This window comes from Phoxinus phoxinus, assembly GCF_949152265.1.
Source record: "Phoxinus phoxinus genome assembly, chromosome: 9".
Lineage (NCBI taxonomy): Eukaryota > Metazoa > Chordata > Actinopteri > Cypriniformes > Leuciscidae > Phoxinus > Phoxinus phoxinus.
Window position 1 is genome coordinate 11,991,481 of NC_136884.1, and position 13,844 is coordinate 12,005,324.

At 37.7% G+C, this 13,844-nt stretch overlaps 2 protein-coding genes across 4 annotated transcripts in view; both read right to left on the bottom strand.

Annotated features, from left to right (window-relative positions):
- The window catches only part of cdpf1 (cysteine rich DPF motif domain containing 1), a 53,323-nt gene extending 47,384 nt beyond the window's left edge, over positions 1-5,939 (bottom strand). Inside the window, exon 1 of the mRNA XM_079622279.1 lies at positions 5,930-5,939. The gene's annotated coding sequence lies outside the window, so the exon portion shown is untranslated. The remainder of the gene's footprint in view (positions 1-5,929) is intronic.
- Positions 1-13,844, bottom strand: part of pparaa (peroxisome proliferator-activated receptor alpha a) — a 58,559-nt gene that overhangs the window by 42,106 nt on the left and 2,609 nt on the right. For all 3 annotated transcript variants that reach the window (XM_079622271.1, XM_079622268.1, XM_079622270.1), the window contains exons 2-4: positions 12,913-12,983; positions 11,868-12,156; positions 10,153-10,198 (exon numbers count right to left, since the gene is read on the bottom strand). The gene's annotated coding sequence lies outside the window, so the exon portion shown is untranslated. The remainder of the gene's footprint in view (positions 1-10,152; positions 10,199-11,867; positions 12,157-12,912; positions 12,984-13,844) is intronic.

Here is a 13,844-nt window from a genome sequence, read left to right on the forward strand (position 1 = left end):
TCTGATAAGAGCATGCACCCATGTCCACGCCAGCAGGATGAGGCTGTCTGCGTGCAATTATGTAGATATCTGTATTATAAATAAAAGTATCATATTTTGGCGTATGAAGTCTTGATATTAAAAATGGTGCAATGTGCTTGGTATGGCTCTGCAAAAGAGTAGGCATAACCTTGAACGTGTGTGTTCAGAGTGCCAGGCCATTACACAGACGGTCAGAATTGATTCCAGAAACAAAAAGGCTGCAAGGAAGAATCATTTTAAAACAAATAAATAAAATATGGCAAAAACATAATCAAGGTAAAAGTTACAAAAAAGTCAAAAGAGAAACAAATCATGGTCGTCTGGGTTTGCATGCAAGTTACAAACTACATGGTGTGATTTTATCACTATGACACTTACAAATAATTTATGGATCTCATATTTATTATGAAAATAAAAATAAAAAACAAAACAAAAGTGGAAGGGTGTGTGTGTTTTCACAAAACACAAAAAGTTTTCACTTTTTGAAAAGAAAATAATAGTGCTATGATATGTTTTTTTTTATTTTATGATACTAAATCCTATGATCAATTGCTTTGTAGTAGTAACAATGTTGAAAAGTACATTGGATTTTTTCTTTGCCTCATTGCAGATAAATTTACTGTAACTTAGTAGTGTACTCACTGTCCCTGTTATTTATAGCAGACAAAGTAAAAGTAAAAAACACATTAAGCAGAGCAAACAGAGATATAAACCGACCACAATATGTCAAAGGCTGAATGACATTCAAATATCATGATGAAAAAATGGAAATGTCATAAAAAGAGGATGAAAAAACATAAAAAAAGAAGAAACAATTTTAGTCATTTCCAAAAAAGAAACAGAACTAAATAAAAACTATTGATGCAAAAACATCTGGGTCATGGTGCAATATAATTTGACTTTGAAATTACAATATATATTTTCCCCTACTACTTTAACTTTTCTCATTTGACAGAATGATATAAAGATTGTACAATTTCTGTCCTTTGCTTGAATAATTTAACGAACAAACTTGAACTTGTTTTGTCCTTTCTCTTTCATAGTCAGTGGAGATTTAACAAAGCCAGAAGTTTGTTCCTAGCATTTATAACAATAAAAATATTCTTTAAAAAGGCAGAAGCTCTACAAATCTATACAATTAAAATATTCCAAATACACCCCAGAATCAGAAGAAATAAAGCTCTGTAGGAAAAGTGGGTTTAATACAGTGAGGAATATGCCTGAATGGCTCTTCGGTCTCTGATTTGATTTGCTAAAAACGAGAGGCATTTAAGACATTGTATTTTTAGTGTAGAAGTCCTAAACTGTTCCTCTGTGTAAACAGATTAGGCCTAACAGATCAATTCAGGTGACAGGAATAACACAACAATAAATCTATTTAAATGCTTGCTTGATCTAAAACATCCAACCTTTCCTTATGTACCGGTATTTATTTTATTAGGTGTTGTTTTCTTTATTAAATAGTATTGCAATAATACAAAAACAAACTTTATTCTACTGAATAATAATGATGATAAAACCTTGGTTAAAATTTGTTAAATGCATATCTGAAACATTACATGCTTTTCTATTCGATTTTTTTTCTTTCTAAATCAGTGAAATAACATATGCTAGGATTTTAGAGATGTTAGAGATATGTTTACCTTATTTAACTGCTGTTATGTGCTATTTTTACTATAAAGCAACAGCAACATTAATTAGGAATGAGTTCATCACGGAGGTCCCACTTCAACCGGTAAATAGAAATTCATTTGCCAAGAGTTTGTTTGACCTCGCTACCGTAATCTATCTGTATCCGACAGCTACAAATGCACTGAAACATTTTAAAAACGACTTTACTCTAAAAGTAACTCACCTTAAAATATTCACTCGTGTGGGGAAAAAGGGACGCAGATAAAAAAGAAAGAAAAAAAGGACATCGACAGGACAGACTTTCTACGTGTCCACTTCACTCGCATGGCCGCTAACTGACGCATGCTCGAATCTCCTGAACTTTCTGCTGAGCACTATGTGTTTGGAGAGAGGAGCAGGATTCTGTGGCACTTTGATTAACTCTGAAACTTCCAAAACTATCGGACAGTTTCATAAAGAGCACAAATGATAATTAACAGGTGCACTATTTTTGAGATGTGCAGCTCACAAAACCAAATCACTTCAAGCTGGAAAGGGCATACATGTTATTCTAACAAATTACTAGAAAATATTTAACCTCAAATGAACTCCAGTCCAAGGGTCTATCAAAATGTGAGCTTCTAAATAAGTTTTAAATGGTGATAAATTATAAATATTTTAAGAGACTGTTTGAGGCTATGTACAACAAATCTTCAATCTCTAAACCGCATGCACAAATTAATTTGCGATGTCCGTATCCAAATATTTCCCAAACACACAGCACAGGCATCATTCAGTGCTTTCTACTCCCCCCTAAATAACCTCTGATCCATGTTAACTCTCATCTCCACTCCAAACGGCCTGTCCATTCTGGTTTGCTTCTAATACATTTTTTAACACACCAGTACTTCTTTATTTTCCTGAGTGCTAGAGAACTGTGTGTGTGTGTGTGTGCACAAGGGGAACGGGGACAGTTCTGGCACTTAAAAGCCAGCAAAGGCTGCTTTTGCATAAGCTACGTCACTTCGCCTCCGAATGGATAAGACCTCCAGGATTTGCCCCAGCTGAGCCTTATACACCCAGTCAACCCTCTTCCCACGCAACCGACAATGACCGGAGCGAGGGATGTGCTGGACGGAGAAAAAATAAATTCTCTTTCTTCTGATTTCCTCTCTATATTAAATAAAGACATAAGAGAGGTATGGTTTTAATGATAGAAAGACCATGAAATAAACTTTCTGGTGTAATTTTCTTTTTTAATTGAGCTCAGATTTAGACTAAATTTAGTCACTATGCAGTTGTAAAATTTTAGAACACAAACAATTTGAGTCAGACTAACGCTTTGGTTTTTAATTAATATACCATAAAAAGTATCGAACAAATTCCTTAGTACCATGCAATCTTAAAAATAATTGAAAAATACATTATTCCGGTTAAAATTCATTGTAAAAGGACGATTATAGGTCAGTGGAGGCTCATTATCGCAAACGTATTATCTTGTCATGGTTTTTCTTATTTTTTGTTCCATTAATTGTCTGCGCGTGAGTGTTCTCCCGATGGGAATCCCAACCTTTAATAGGCTGAGGTGATCATGGTGCAATATCGGCACGGCAGCTGCAAGGAGGCAACGTCTGCCGGTGTCGACTGAGGCCCAACAGACACGCACGCAATCTGCTCGTCATCTACCGATAGCATTAAAAAGACGTGTGGAATTTCAGTTTTCACTCTGAATCATTATTACAACAAAAGTGGCGAACAGAGTGAGTTATGCCAAACTGCAACATTATATGATTTATAGTCAAATAATGGGGAAGAAATACACATTTTTAAATTAATTTTGCTCTAAAGGTTTCGGGGGGTGAGCTTATAAGACTGAAAGTCCGTTCCCTCCATAGGGGTTTCTCTAGTCAGCCTGGTGCTGTTTGGTGGGGTTGGGGGTGAGGGGCTATAGATGCCAGCGGTCATGAGCATGGAGGCTATAACAAAAGCAGTCTTTATGTAGCATGCATGCTGATCCAGCAGCCCACGTTTTGTGCTGCAATTCACACGTCCAGCAAAGAGGGGATAAGAACGGGCCAAAGAGAGATGCAGAGATTGACTACTGCTTTCCTGCGGCACACACACACACACACACACACACACACACACACACACACACACACACACACACACACACACACACACACACACACACACACACACACACACACACACACACACACACACACACACACACACACACACACACACACACACACACAGAAGATTTCATATCTAAAGCACATTTGAACCACCCATGCTCATGACAAAGCATTACTGCAATATTTACTACACAAGATATATGTATATATAAAAAAAAAAAAACGAGTGAAACGATGAATATGTATGATTATTTTCAAAACAATACATTGTAAACTAGTTAAGTTCAAATAGTGATATTAATTATAACATTTTAAAATAATCATAAATCCTCATCCTTTGGATGAGACGTTAAACGGAGGTCCTGACTCTCTGTGGTCACAAAAAATCCCAGGATGTCTTTCGAAACGAGTAGGGGTGTAACCCCGGCATCCTGGCCAAATTTGCCCAGTGGCCTCTGTCCATCATGACCTCATTATCATCCCCATATATATATATATATATATACATATATACACACATACACTGTATATATATACACTAGTTGGCTTCATCATTCTGTCTCCTCTCCACCAATAAGCTGGTGTGTGGTGGGCATTCTGGCGCAATATGGCTGCCGCCGCATCATCGAGGTGGATGCTGCACATTGGTGGTGGTTGAGGAGATCCCACCCCTTCCATGTAAAAGCGCTCTGAGTGCCGAGAAAAGCGCTATATAAATGTAATGAATTATTATTATTATTATAAAGGAATAGCCTAGTTTACCAAAAAATTCTGTCATCATTAAATCACCCTCATATTGTTATAAATATTGATTCCCCTCCCCCTTTCTGTGGAAGTCCTAAAAAAAAAAACTTTCGAAGAATGTCTATGCTGCTCTCTTCCACAAGCTGTCAAGCTCCGTATAATAATGAACGTTTACAATAATTGTATTTATTTTTTGGGGTGAACAACTATAGCTTTAATTCAACTAAAGGAATGCAACTAAACTGGCACTTGTTATAAAATAAATAAACAAACAAACAAATAAATACAAAAAACATAATTCTTTAAAACACGCAAACAAACGGAAAAAAACCAAGGGGCTCGTTACACATGAGAGACTTTCTCAGCGTAAGGTTATGTGTAAGTGTCTCTCTCTCTCTGTATGTGTACATGTATGAAGGAGTGTGACATGTGGAAAGTACAGAGTTAAAGCTCTGAGGATTGGGCCATGAGCTCACTCTGGGATTAATTATGAAGACCTGGGGCTTCTGGTTCTGTCTATGTGCGCGCATCTAAGAAGCTACGTGTCAGCACTGCAGCCATTCAAACTGCTCACAAACAACAGTCCTGAATGGGCTCCATTTAATCAGGTATGCTCTGTGTTGTTCTGCCTCAGTGTGCAGACCTACAGACGCACGCATGCACGACCATGCACGGGCTAAATAAGCATGTTCAAGTGTGATAATCAAATTATTGTTGGTGTTTGCTTGAGGGTTACCAGGGGCCTCTCTTCAGTCTTATTCCCAGCTTAGAATTAATCACTCACCAGACATCTGAGGTGTTGCTACGCACACACACGTATGCACAAACACATTCCCAGGGAGACGGGCAGAGTTTATCATGACAACCAAGGAAGGGCAAAAGAAGGTTGAGAGAAAGGAGAATAAGAGGAGAGAGGGTTCCTCTGCATGTTAGCTTGGTCTCTATTGACCTGTAAACCTTTGTGACTGGAACAAATGCAAATGGCGCTGACTTGCTCACAGAAAATACTAAAGGGCTATTCAAATGAGCCACTGCCAACAATGCAACATTGGCCTACCCATGGAGCAGCCCTCGTCTGGAGCTGGGCCTTCACACTCAACACTAACAACAGCCTTATGGAGAAGAAGAAGAAAAAAAATCTATGAGATCCATTGGATGCTTGTATGAAAAACAATTTTGTTGTTTTTTTGTTTATTGTGTTAGGGCCGGTTCACACAGAATGCATTTTTGCTGTTAAAAACACAAGACACAAAAGAGTGGTGCCTTGAGACGCGTATTTTTGGAATGCCATGTCATGCTCGAGACGCTGCAAAGAACGATGTGAGATGAGAGCACAACGGTTAAAGACGCTGGTCTAGAAAGTGTTTACATTGAAAAACAATGGAAAAGTAACGCAGTGGAAAAGAAAAAAAACGCGTTCTGTGTGAACGGCCCCTTAGGACTTTTTTTTCCATGTCATGATTCTCTGATTTGCTGAACGTATGAATACAAAAATCACAATTTCTGCACCTCAAAATGAATTGTGCACAAACTAATGCCATTGGTCAAGCCAATGTTGCCATGTCAGGGATGCTCAAACAAAGAGCAATGTTTTAATAGCATCACAGAGCCAGCATTTACACTTTTTGGGGGGAATCAAACATGTTTGTCATTTTCAGTTAATTGAAATATTACTTGACACAGCCAAAACTGTTAGTCTCGAATGATTTGTGCAGAAAACCTATATGGCATCCATCATAGAATAACAAACGCAACTGCTTAAAGTTGACACAATCGTCACTTGAATGTGGAAAGGGAGGATCTTTACAATTTTAAGTGCTGGAAAGGGCTTTATTACAGGTAATAATTCAGGAGACATCACATTTAACAGTTTTAGAGACAAAAAATAGCACGTTTAAAGTTTCCAAAAATGATAAAACAACCTAAAAAAATGATAAATGACATTACTCTGCAAAAAAAGCAAAGGATATGTAATATGTAAGACAAATGCCGCTGTGAAAAACAACATTGATTTGTCAATTGTCATTATAACCAGCGGATATGTAGATGATGACGCCTGAACAAGTTCTCCAGGACATATAATGTCAATCAAATAAAAATCATAATAGACATAATCTGACGGTGAGCTGAGGTAAATTATTTTAAAACGCCATTAGGCACAAACAGCTCACTTGCTGATAAAACAATTTATGACTGTGCAAAATGATTACATGCCAAACAAAAAGTTTATGTAATAAAAATGTATGCTTGATTATGAACTCTAAGAATGTTCCCAGCTCTTCTGCTCAAGCTGTATGATTATATTACTACATAAGATATTGTCAGAAATTCTGACTCTCATAATCATTATGCTAACTAAACAGTCCATATTTGGTAGGCTATGTCAGTGCAAATTCCTGACTCACTGTAGTCGGGAAGAAGTCTGGATGTTGCAATGGTTGATTTGGAAGCTTTTGCTATGATAAGGAATTGATATGAAATTCCAATTCCGTCAAACCGCACCTACGGAGAGCAGATGGAGCTGCTCACAGTTGCAAAGAATGGGTTCTTGCATTACAGCTGGATGGAGCAGAACAGATCAAATGCAATTCTTCAAAGTTGCAATATTTTTAACTTGACTCAGTATCTTAAAAACATGGCGCTCATTGTGCAAGATGCTGAAAAAACAGGGTGATATGGCAAAACAGTCTAAGTTGTCTGTCTGTCTTTTAAATAATGTTTTTTGCAGACAAATTAATCAGACATTTTTGTGTTTCTTGTTCATTTCTGTGATAAATCTTGATTATAAACAAGTTATGTTTTTAATATATTTTATGATGTAAAAATTTCACTTTTGATCTCCAAATGAATGTAGAAACAAAGACAGTAGCTATATTTTAAATACTTGTTTAAATGGCATCTTTTTACAAATAAAGGCCAGTTTCACTGATATTAATACAGAGACGGATGTCTTGATGAAAATGATTTCCCCCACCCCCAATTTTGAACATTAATTATAGCCATTCAACATTACAGTGTATTTCTAAGCTATCTTAAAAAAAAATAATATATATTAGGCTTCAAAGAATACAACTTTTAAATGGAGTCAGTGGTTAATTTAAGTGAACTTAAACCAATCCTCACATAAACCCATAATAAATGTCATATTTGTCTGTACCCTGTGAAATACACAGAAATTGAATAATGAAGTTATCAAACAGTTTACACTGCATAAATTATCAATTATATATAGATTAGTCCTTATTAAAGCTACAAAAGTACTTTAGTCAAGAGCAGTGGGTAATTTTCTGTTACCTTTGTTCTTTGATTAACTTTAATGACAGACAGCATTAGTGGCTGCTGTCACTTTAAGACCTGCCGCTGATGCACATGATGCAGATCTCACAGGAGTCTCATTTTCTCACATCTCGTTACGTTCCTTTAGCCTAAGACTTTATTTAACTCATTTAAGACTGCTTTAATGAGGATACTCACGCAAAAGAGAACTCGATTCTTTCTGTGCGTCGTGTGTGTGTGTGTCATAGACAGGACATTCACAAGCAGCACTTTCTCTTTTGTCTTGTCAGGCTGGAATGGTTTAAAAGCATTTGCATGAATAAGAGCGTGATCATATAATGTAACGCTAACCAAAGGATGACAGAAAATACTAATTATGCGTTAAATTGAGTTAAATCATTTAACACGTTAAACTGGCCAAAAGTTAATCGCATGCATTAATGTGTTAACGTTGACAGCACTAATTCATATATGAAATATATTGACTTCTTTTGTAATGTCTATTCAAAGATTAGAATGTAAGGTAATGTATTGCAATCTTCATTTGGGGGATTTTCTCAGCAAATATTAATAAATGCCATATTTTTTCAGTTAATTCTATAATCACATGACAGATCTAACTAGTTAATTAAGTGTACTATGTGTGTGTGTTTTCATTCGAATTACCGGTAATTATATAAATGCAGCTATTAAGAAGATAAATTAATAAATAAATGGACATGGAATATTGATTTGAGTTTAAATAATTTCATTATATGAGAACAAAGAGACTGGAAAGAAATATGAGACAGGAAACTAGCACATTTATGTAGGAAATTGGTTGGATGGGTCAATTATAGAGTTTAGCGGTCATTAGCCTATGCAAAAAAAACACAGATTCATGAATCAAGTATTCCTAAGTGTGTTCCACCGTATGGATATTTTGTTTCTTACTATTTATCCTTTTAGCGTTTAGCTCAAAGAACACTCCGCACAGACGGGAAATGGCTGCAAAAACTGGGAGAAAACCAGCCGTGACAGTGTCATGCTGGTCATGTTTATGTCACACGTGTTGCTATGCACAAAAAAAAAACGTTTAGCTATTTTTTTCAAAGTTTGTGCGAGAGTGATACTCTTTGCTAGACATCAGGAACATTTCTGCAAAAATTATATTAAGTACTAACAGAGGGAGCATCAGAACACGCCGCAAGAAAACATCTGGATGACACCTGTAAACGGCACATGACCTGAGAGTACATCCACACTGCAGGAGACAAGGAAATGGGTATAATGTGTGAAAGAGACCGTTAGATGATTGAGTGGTAAAAACAGTGCATCTTCATAAACCAGTCTCCTCTTTCTTTTTCTCCGCTGCACAATACATGCACTGAGGTTATCGAAAAACGCAATGCAAACATCCTAATACTTCTTACTGCGTATCTTTACAAAGTTTGGGAGCACTGACTCCTGAGCAAATAAAATCATTTTGGAGGTACTGCGACGTTTTGCAAAAGTAAAAGACCACAAAGACAGAATGTTTTAGATCATGTCATGCTAATTTCACACACTTCGAAATCCATGAAACAATCAACATGTGAACCTACAAGACAAGCGATGAACAGAGTTAGAGAAAGACTGTCACAAAGAAGCAAAAACAACAACCCTGCAAATCAGACAACTTCACCACTAAGATAAATCATGTTTGATCAGTGCGATTATGAGCACAGGCACGCTGAAACGATCATTTTCAGAAAATCAGGACACTGCAAACCTTTCATCCCAAATCTGCCTCTAATTTCAGTCAAACTGATGCAATGGGAGACTAACAGGTCGATCCTCATCATTTTTCTGCTCTGCCCACCATAGAAATAAGCTCAAAGACGTGCCCTAGATTTGAACAACCCCACTGTCTGATGAAAGATTTGATCTGCGTATGTTCTGAACATGTAATCGAGTGTCAGAACATTTAGGATTATGCAGTACATATCATGTACATTCTAATTTGGAAGAAACATGTCTAGAATACCTGATGTCTTCTTACTTCACTAAACGACCAACATGAAACGTTCACAGAAGATGAATAGAGAGGCCTCCCACACAGAATTCACATTTCAAAGAAACCACACGAACACTGCAGGCCTGCAGACTGGCTGCAATATGCACTTAAGATTGTACAACAATTATTGTAAAAGAAACATGTCAACTTTTTGCACAATTATATAATATTCACACAGTAGTTTAAATATTTGCACATTCAAAATATTTTCAATGGAACAATCCAGTTGCAGAAAATATGTCTGTTTTCTTTCTTAAAGGAATATGTTAAATGAAATTGAAATGTATGTTGATGGTCACTTTAGTTTGTCAAATTGTTTCTCACCTGCGTAGTCAAGCATGTTTGTCAGAGTCGTCCAAAGTCCCCGAACCTGTGAACGACAAATCACAGCCCATGAACATTTACTTAAAACTCAATGAAAAAGCACAAGCACTTTAAATAATTTCAAGAACCGTCCATAAGCTCATCTGTGCTGCGAATATTCATCCAAAACCACCGCGAACAGCACAGCATTTTCTCGGGTCACGACCCGGCTCAGTTGAGCATGGAATGTAAAACCGAACCAAAGGAAGCAGGAGAGGAACGTTTCATTTGCTCACAGGATTCATTAAGTCATTTTTGACTTGGGATCTCAGCTCCTGCTCACTGTAAGCCCAAAAAATAGATGTTTTCTTGGCAGGAGCAAAAAAAAAAAAAAAAAAAAACTTAACTTCAGCCAAAATAGACAATACAGCAGTATAAGGAGCTACAACACATGCCAGATTGCAGAGGGGCGATTCAGAGCTGAGGCCCTGGCTTTCTCCCCCTCTCTAGAATGATCCACAGTGGAAAGAAAAGCCTTCTCCCTGTCCTCAAATGAACTCAAACATGAGCTTCCTGTTAGACCCTGGGAGGAAACACCCAGCACAGCAACCTCACACTAACAGAGGAAGGCCTTCACTGTCGAATTCTTCTCTGCCTGCGAAATTAGGTCAAGCACTTAAGAGCTCCTCGCTCATACCCACAAATTCTCTAAAACGAACGCGCACATACATAAATCACACACACGACCTCAGTTACCTCATGCACATGCACTCACAGAGGACAAGCACGCAGGGCACTGAATGCGTCACATGATGTCTCCCTGCATGACAGGTAAAACGCGACCCTGTGACTACAGAATGTGTGTCAGTCTGACTGTCCTCTGCTGCACCATGAATCTGAGCAGCTTAGGCACATCCCCCAGCGATCTGTAATGTTCCAGACTCCTGTCGGACATGCAGCGCTCTAACAGCTCTTCCTCACATCTGTGCAACCTTTTAGTGCCAGCTTCAGACAGGCTACAGGCTAAAAGCTCAGGACACGCCTCTGACCTCAGATGACACTACAGGCCCCTCAGATCACCTCAGAGAGCTGCACAAAAGCGAGGATTGATTGTGTGAATGTGACAGGTTAGCCGAGGCGCCTCCTCTCTCTGTGGTGATTGCATTTTTAATTTGAAATGATGAATGCTTTTTTTCGTAGGGTTAGCTGAGGTAAACTGACTTGGATGCAGGCCAGCTACGAGACAGATGAATTTATGACTTCGCCGGCGCAAAGAGCGCGTAGGACTGTTCTCCTCTTTGCAATCTCAAAGGGCTCGGTTGGCTTTCCTCAATTATCTGGCGATTTTCAAAGTGTTTCAGCAAAAGATGCCGGTAACGAGCCGTCGGCGTCATTATCAAATCATTCCGAAAGGCCAAGCGTAATGCTCAGATTACAGTACAGAGTCCAGGTCATGTTGACACATTACATGCTTGGCCTTCTGTCTCTGCTGAAATGCAGCAGGGGAAAAAGCGGAGAGCGCACAGAAAAACCTGAAGCCGAGGAGGGATGAAGAAAAAGTCTGAGAGAAAAAGAATATGACAATAACATATGCCAAATTTCTGTCATCTGTTGCAGAGAGTATGGGGAGACATTCCTGTGGGATTGACAGTTTGGCGTGGCTGTAGCACCAGGGGCCAGTCATGGAAAGACACTTACAGTGTGCACACACACTTTACGAAGTCAGCCAGACCTACCGAATGCAATCTGGCCTCGGTCGTGTGCTCTCAGCGTCGGCCTGGCCCGATCCTTCCCGCCTCGGGTTACGAAGCTCTGTGCTCAACGGTGGTGTGGTTATTCCACCGACAGGAGATGTAAATGAAAAGATATTTTTGGCAAGATAAATCGAGTGCTGAGTGACAACATTAAGACAAGTGGAAACAGATTGCACAAATGACTGATGACCTTTTTCTCTCTTTTTTTCCCAGTTGTTTTGAAGTGCTGACATCAGCATTCTGAACGTCGTCTCTGTCAGAAGGTATACGACTAGAAAATGATTGTGGAAAAAAGAAAAATACACAAGCCCTTCAAAATAATGCATGACACTGTTTACAGTGAGTGTTGGATCACATTAGAGACAAACATATGTAAAACATCTGACTGAGGTTTCATTTAAAACCTCAAAAAATACTTTTAAAAAAAATGTTTTCCCTCTTATTTTCTGTTTAGAGTTAGGGGGTATTTTGGTTTCCATAAAATGCAACCAAGCAATGATAAGCAGCTGAATTTCTCTAATGCACCATCAAACAGACTGACAACATATTTGAAACTATTAGCCTACAAATTAAAAAAAATATATTAACAAAAGGAGATAAGGGAATTAGCAGGCCGTCATAAACTGACTGAAAACGCACAGTCAGCATAACAAATCTCATAGGACAGTGGTTAACATGTTATAGCATGTGTGTGCAACACACAGAGGTGTTCGACTAGTCAACAACTAAAAGTAATAGCCTACCTCACAGACACAAAATGAGATCCACAAATAAATGCACTTTCAAATATATTAATAATACATTACAAAACACATAAAGCAATGTATGCGCCTGGAACTGCAGTTTCGGTTATTCAGTATAGCCTTCATTATTATAACATCTGTCTGATGTACAAGTACAAAAGAAATACAGAAAACTGTAATTTCACTTTTAGCATACAACAGCAGATTATTATCACATTCAATTATTTATACCGAGTCGCTCACCCTGAAAAAATTATAATCTGTATTTAAAGATAAAATCTTACCAGATAAAAGGTGGACGTACATTCCATCTCTGGGTTGAGTCCGAAAAAGATTTTCGCCATTTCAAGCACCACTGCAACACACACACACACACACACACACACACACACACACACACACACACACACACACACACACACACACACACAGTCTAACATTTCAGAATAAGCTATATTCTCACTGACTGTACCAAAAAGAATGTCTACAACAATAGCAATATGCATTTAGGGAAACAAAACCATGTCAAATAAGTGGAATGTATTTAAATAACTGCATTATGATTAACCCTAAGGGGCTGAGGACTTTGTTTATGCATGATACAAGGATGTAAACTAAGATATTAGCATGAATTTTCAATACAAGGGGGACATAAAATATTCTATTATAATAATAATTACATAAGTTGAGATTAAATAATTAATTTCACTAAGTTGCATGAAACATTGTAGACAACCTCAGTTTGAAATAGATGAAATAGTCTGTAAAAAAAAACATTCGTTTGGCAGAAATCTTTTAGTAAGACACCCCATTTATGAAGTACACATACTAACGTTAGATTAATTGATCTTTTAAACGAGAAAACCTAACGTTAAGTTAGATCCGTCTCATGGTGCCTTCAGTAAAAGAGAAGAATCTATACAAACCCAAACGAGAGCAGAACGATCGATTATATGAAAAGCGTGAACAAAAACGTCTGCCCATGAGAAACTGACCTCTTTTTCTGTCTAACGTGTGTACTATTATTATATTACACGTGCACTAATAAAATGAACTAACGTTATTCCTCAATTCGAGTGCGTGCTCGACAGATATTTTACATTTGATGCCAGGAAAACAATCTGTGAAAACTAGGCTACAGTTCAATAATGCCCCATATGCCGGCTTCGTATCATTGGCGCATATCATTTCAAGCGTAACAGCAAAATAAAAGAAA